Raw genomic sequence first — 6,071 nt, forward strand, 5'->3', positions numbered from 1 at the left:
CTTCCAGAATTAACGTTAAAACCTTAATCCTCCTGAATCCCCTGTTTTATGTATTTTGCCAAATTGCAGAGTTGCCTTCTGGAAAGCTCCCAAATAAGTTTGACCTGGCAGAATGCCTGTGGGGATTTTTAAATCCAAGTGTTCCTTGTAATGAGGGATTAATGGCAGCTACAACAATGGTTCCCTGTTAGGACTGTGCAAGTTCTTCCCTGGGACTTCAGGTATACATTGGCAAATTATATTCTGGATTAAATAAAAAATAAAAAGGGGGAAATGTGCTGCATAGTTTAAATAGGCAAACTTATTTACTATCTAAATAATTGTAGGTCAATGGGGAGCTGGCAGCATGTTACTTGTATGTACATATAACAGTATGGGATTTTGCATCATTTCAATTCACAAGGGAATCTATAGGCAAATCTATGAGTTTAGAAACACTGGCCTTTTAAGTTCTCTTGCTGGGATCCAAAGAACTGCTTAGCTGATTGTACTACCCCAGTGGGATTTTTCTTTTCACCTCCAGAATGTATCTCAAACTAATTTTGAAGTTCCCCTCTATTTCAAAACCACTTTGTTATCTAGCTTGGGTTGCTTCTGTTTGAGAAAAACAAATATAAAGCGGCTTGGCTCACGTGGCTAGAGATTCAGGGTCCTTGGTAGCCTGGCCCCTTTGCTTTGATTACTTGGCAGGATTCTTGGTTGTGCTATTGGTTCAGGGCCAGCCCACCCATGAGGTAAGGTGAGGCAAATGCCTCAGGCGGCAGAATCCACAGGGGCAGGAGATCCCTATGTTGATCTTTATTCCCTCCATGTTCCTGGGTATAGATCTTCACTCACCCCTTCTTCCCTGGCAGGGAGGGTGACCATTTTGTGGCTCACCTCAGATGCCAACATGTATTGGGCCGGCCCTGTACCTGCTGGGTAGTTAAACTCAGCATCTCTAAAACATGCCAACTTTCAAGTACTGGGAGAAGCCCTTTCAACAAATTGTGGGTCCAAAATCTTCTTACTGAGGGTCTCCATTATGGCCTCTTAGGGACTCATTTTGCTTTCACTAGCTTATGTGGAATCCATACTTTCTCAGGTTTGAGCCTTCTCAAATGTGCAGTCTCTGCGTGATCCATTGAGGTATAAGTGGGTGGATTTTTGTCATGTTAGTTTTTTTTCTAATTTCATCCACTTTGGGGATGGAGTGGAGCTCTGCTTATTGGGCACTGCTATGGGTGAAAGTGGGACGGATATATTTTTAACCCTTCACCCCACAGCCACTGTGCTCCCCTCAATCTGCTTTGGAGGACTGGGGGCAGTGGTGTAGCGTGGGGGGTGCAGGGGGGGCCGGCCGCACCGGGCGCAACATCTGGGGGTTAGGGTTAGGGGGCGCAAATCCACAGGTTAGGGGGCGCAAATTACTTGCCTTGCCCCGGGTGCTGACAACCCACGCTACGCCACTGACTGGGGGAACCCTTCACAACAAGCATGGAAGGTGGAGCTGGGCTCTGACAGGCAAAGGAGGAATGTTCTGGAATTTCCTGGAATTTCTGTATAAATTCGAACAGCTTTAACACAATGTATTTATAATCTTGAAATCTACTATGGCAATCATTGTATCAGATGTTGTTTCAAGTCCCTCATGTTGTGTATCCTCAAATAACCTGATGTTGACCCTAGTGCGCTCTGCCAGTTCTGGTTGTCTTCATAACCTTATTTTCCACCCAAGCAAACCAGAGCAAGCCTCTCAACTACATTGTGTGTACATCTTTGATGTGGTAATATGCAACAAACAGTTAAAAGACAATATGTCCAGACAACCTTCACTGATCTAGGGCCCTCCAGATGAATAAACAAAATAGAAAAATACAGCTTTCATCAGCTGTAGCTGGCATGGCCGTGCTGGCTGAGGTGGATGAGAATTGTAGTTCAAGGCATCTGGGTTGGTGAAGGCTGTGGAGAAATGCTGATATGCTTGCTGTCCCAGGGTCCTTTGGGAGGAAGTGTGGGGTAGCAATTCAATAAATAAGAAAAAATAGAAAATGGTGGTTTGTGGCTCGGTATTATTTTAACACCATGAAGTAGCTATGCTTGCATTTTGGACTGTGTCCTCATAAAAGTGTGGTCATTAACACCAAGTATTTTTTTATTCTATACTTGCAATATGAACATTGTCTCCCCACCCTACTCCTTGGTAAATATAAACAGATCTGTAAGTTAAGCACTGACATTGCTGGATACAAACATCAGGTCCTGTAGGTATGTAGACAAAACATTTCTGCCTCGCTACTACTTCAGGAGATCAAGGAAGCCAGGGAATGATCTTGATATTCTATGCTGTGTCATGTTGACCTCGCAACTAAGGTTTCAGCTGTCCCTGAGGCTAAACAGCTGTTTGAGTAGAAAACTTGATATACACTTGGTACAAAGACACTTCTATGGCTTGGTTTAATTTGCTTCAGGGCTCCCTTTATTCCTGCTGTCACTCGTTGTTCCCCTTCCCTGTGTTCCTGACCTTTGGGGATACTGACCTATTTAGCTACCCGATCATGGCAACTGCTTCAAGTTGGTTAGAATTCTGACAGCACAATCAACTCCCTCCAGGCATGTCCAAAGTCCGTTTCGGGGGCCGAATTTGGCCCCCGTGGCAGTTTATTGCCTGGGGTAAAATCCTAAAAAAGCCTCAACTTGAATCCTAAGAAAAGCTCAACAACTTTGGAGTAAAATCATAAAAAAAGCTCAGCAACTTCAATCTTCAATCCTAAAAAAAGGTCAAAAACTTTGGTTGGCCCCCACGGCCCTTCACTTCATCAAATCTGGCCCTCTTTGAAAAAAGCTTGGACACCACTGCCGGGCCTAAACTGATCTATAAATTGATTCTGACTCATTATTAGGAAGGATTCATCCAGATGTGAACCATGAACTTTTCTAGTGTAGTTGACAGTGGGGTTTTTGTTAATACAGTGGTACCTCAGGTTAATTACTTAATTCGTTCCGGAGGTCCATTCTTAACCTGAAACTGTTCTTAACCTGAAGCACCACTTTAGCTAATGGGGCCTCCCGCTGCCGCCGCGCCACCAGAGCACAATTTCTGTTCTCATCCTGAAGCAAAGTTCTTAATGAATATTTTAATGTTTCAATATTTTAATGTTGTATTTCAATCTTGTTTTTTAAGTTGTATTCATTCAATTTGTTTTTATTATTGCTTGTTAGCCGCCCTGAGCCCGGACTTGGTTGGAGAGGGTGGGTTATAAATAAAAATTATTATTATTATTATTATTATTATTACTAACCCAAGGTACTATTTCTGGGTTAGCGGAGTCTGTAACCTGAAGCATATGTAACCTGAAGCGTATGTAACCCGAGGTACCACTGTAGTCATAATTTTATTTTTAAAAAAGCCTTGCATGTTCTAGCCAACTGTACATGTCATGAATATTTCAGAGTGGAAGTGATTTTCCCCCTTGCTTAACAGTTCTCAGTGTTTTGGGTGGGTACAGGCATGGCACCATGATAGACTATAAACAAGATCTCCTAGTGAATAGGTGCTACGCTAATTATTCAGTTGCAAGTGCAGAGAATTTGTGAGCAGTCATCCGGCTACTGCTGCTGTTATAACTACCAGGCACTGTTTGGCACAATTCTGCAACAATTGGAGAATTACTTAATTCGTTCCGGAGGTCCATTCTTAACCTGAAACTGTTCTTAACCTGAAGCACCACTTTAGCTAATGGGGCCTCCACTGATTTTTTTAAAAATATTGTTGGCTGCTAGGCATATCTACCTCCTCCCCTCATTTGATAGCTCTCCCTGTGTGTAAACAGTCATCATTCTTGCGCAATTTCTTTTTGCAGCTAAGCATATCATTCAGCAAGGTCTTACTGCTATGTTCTAGGTACACAACGACCTGGTTTGTTTCCTGTATGCTAGTCATCAACATGATGTACCGTCTTCTCACATGATCTTATTTCCTAATCCTGTGCTATAAATATCTCCTAAGATTAAATAATAAGCAGGTCAGACTTTGAAGGACATGGACCTCCTTGAAGATGTAATTGATTTCTGACACTGAACATTGCGGGGCAGGTTCTGGGGTGGAAAGATTTTTACCCTTGCCCCAATAGTGTTACAGCACCCTCTACTTCCTTCCATAGAACCAAATGGTCCCCACTAACTCGTATGGCTGAAAGTAAATATAGCTCATTCTACCAATAGGCTTTTCCCACCCCCTCCTCACACCTCAAAAAAGTGTTGTAACTCTTTCTACAGAGTTGTAAGACCAAAGTATCACAACGTCATTTCAGGGTTGCTGATCCTAGCAAGGCTTTCATTTAAAGTCTGGATTCATAACCTTCATAATGGAGGTGGTTACAAGCGAGCAAATGAAGAGTGAGGTGGGAAAATCATTGTCTTTTTGATTGTATTAATACTGTAATCCATTTTTGTACTCACCTATATTGGGGTGTGTGTATTATTACTTATACTAATGGTCCCAATCCAGCAGGGTTTCTTCTTCATTTTTTCTTGCCTTCCTTCTCCATCCATGAAAGTTTTTTAAAAACGCCCTTTTCTACTAAAAAGCTGCCCCCCCTTTTTTTTTACTTTTTAGTGAAGGCTGAGTTTGCATTGAGATCACTGTCTATTGCTAAAGTTTCAGCTGAGGGAGACCTCTGCTGTTAGCTTTGAGCATTGGTTCCATGCCTCCAATAGCAATCAACAGACTGGAGACCCAAGATATGTGACTGCTGTAGCGGTAAGTAAATTAAATTACTAGCTGGCACTAGTACACTCTCCAAGCTGGAAGGTAGCCCAAGTGCAGACAGCATGACATGGTCTGAGCTGCTGAACAAGGCTGGCAACTCCTTGTAAAACCACAAAACATGAGGATGTATCCTATAAAAGGATCAAGGATTGGCATATAGCGTGTATAAGGCCTTGTGATATTAGCAAACTCAACATGCTACACAGTTAAGCACTGAGTGGAAGGCCTTTGATTAGTGTTTAATAATAATAATAATAATAATAATAATTTATACCCCGCCCATCAGGCTGGGGCTCCCCAGCCACTCTGGGTGGCTTCCAACAAAGTATTAAAATACAGTAGTCTGTTAACCATTAAAAGCTTCCCTAAAGAGGGCTGCCATCAGATGTTTTCTAAAAGTCTGGTAGTTGTTCTTCTCTTTGACATCTGGTGGGAGGGCGTTCCACAGGGCGGGTGCCACTACCGAGAAGGCCCTCTGCCTGGTTCCCTGTAACTTGGCTTCTCGCAGCGAGGGAACCGCCAGAAGGCCCTCGGCGCTGAATCTCAGTGTCTGGGCAGAACGACGGGGGTGGAGACACTCCTTCAGGTATACTGGACCGAGGCTGTTTAGGGCTTTAAAGGTCAGTACTAACACTTCGAATTGTGCTCGGAAACGTATTGGGAGCCAATGTAGGTCTTTCAAGACGGTGTTATGTGGTCTTGACGGCCACTCCCAGTCACCAGTCTAGCTGCTGCATTCTGGATTCTGGAGGTTGTCCCCTCAATGGAAAAGGGGACCATTGGTTGGGCACCCTGATTCCTGACCGTTTCTCATAGCCACTTCAAACCTCTCACACACTTTACACTTTGGGGACTATAGGTGAATGTTTAAAAAAACATGTTTGGTGTAGGTCCTGTGTACACTTACCCAGGAGTAAATCCCATTGAACTCAGTGGGACATACATCGGATTAGACTATTCAGCACTAAGAAAATGTTTCAAAAATCCTGGGAAGCATTGCTAAACCAAATTAGCAACAAAAACCTTAGAATGTAGGGTGCCCGATTTAGACACGCAATGACTGTCAAGATGTGTACAACTACTGTGTCCCCCCCCCCCAATCTTTCCTCTCCTGCTGATTTCAATTCCCTTTATCAAAACTCTCATCTGGGATTGCTAATGGGTCATGCATCTTGAATTATGCACTCGAAGTGCAACATGACATAACCTGGAAATCTGGATTCTTCTTTGAGAACCAATTAAGCCATTATCCATATGTTGCCTTAATTATACTAGTGAATTCTAGTAAAAAAAGAAGTGTAGTTAAGCATTTGGGAAAACA

Source organism: Podarcis tiliguerta (assembly GCF_965153285.1).
Source record: "Podarcis tiliguerta genome assembly, chromosome: 3".
Classification (NCBI taxonomy): Eukaryota; Metazoa; Chordata; class Lepidosauria; order Squamata; family Lacertidae; genus Podarcis; species Podarcis tiliguerta.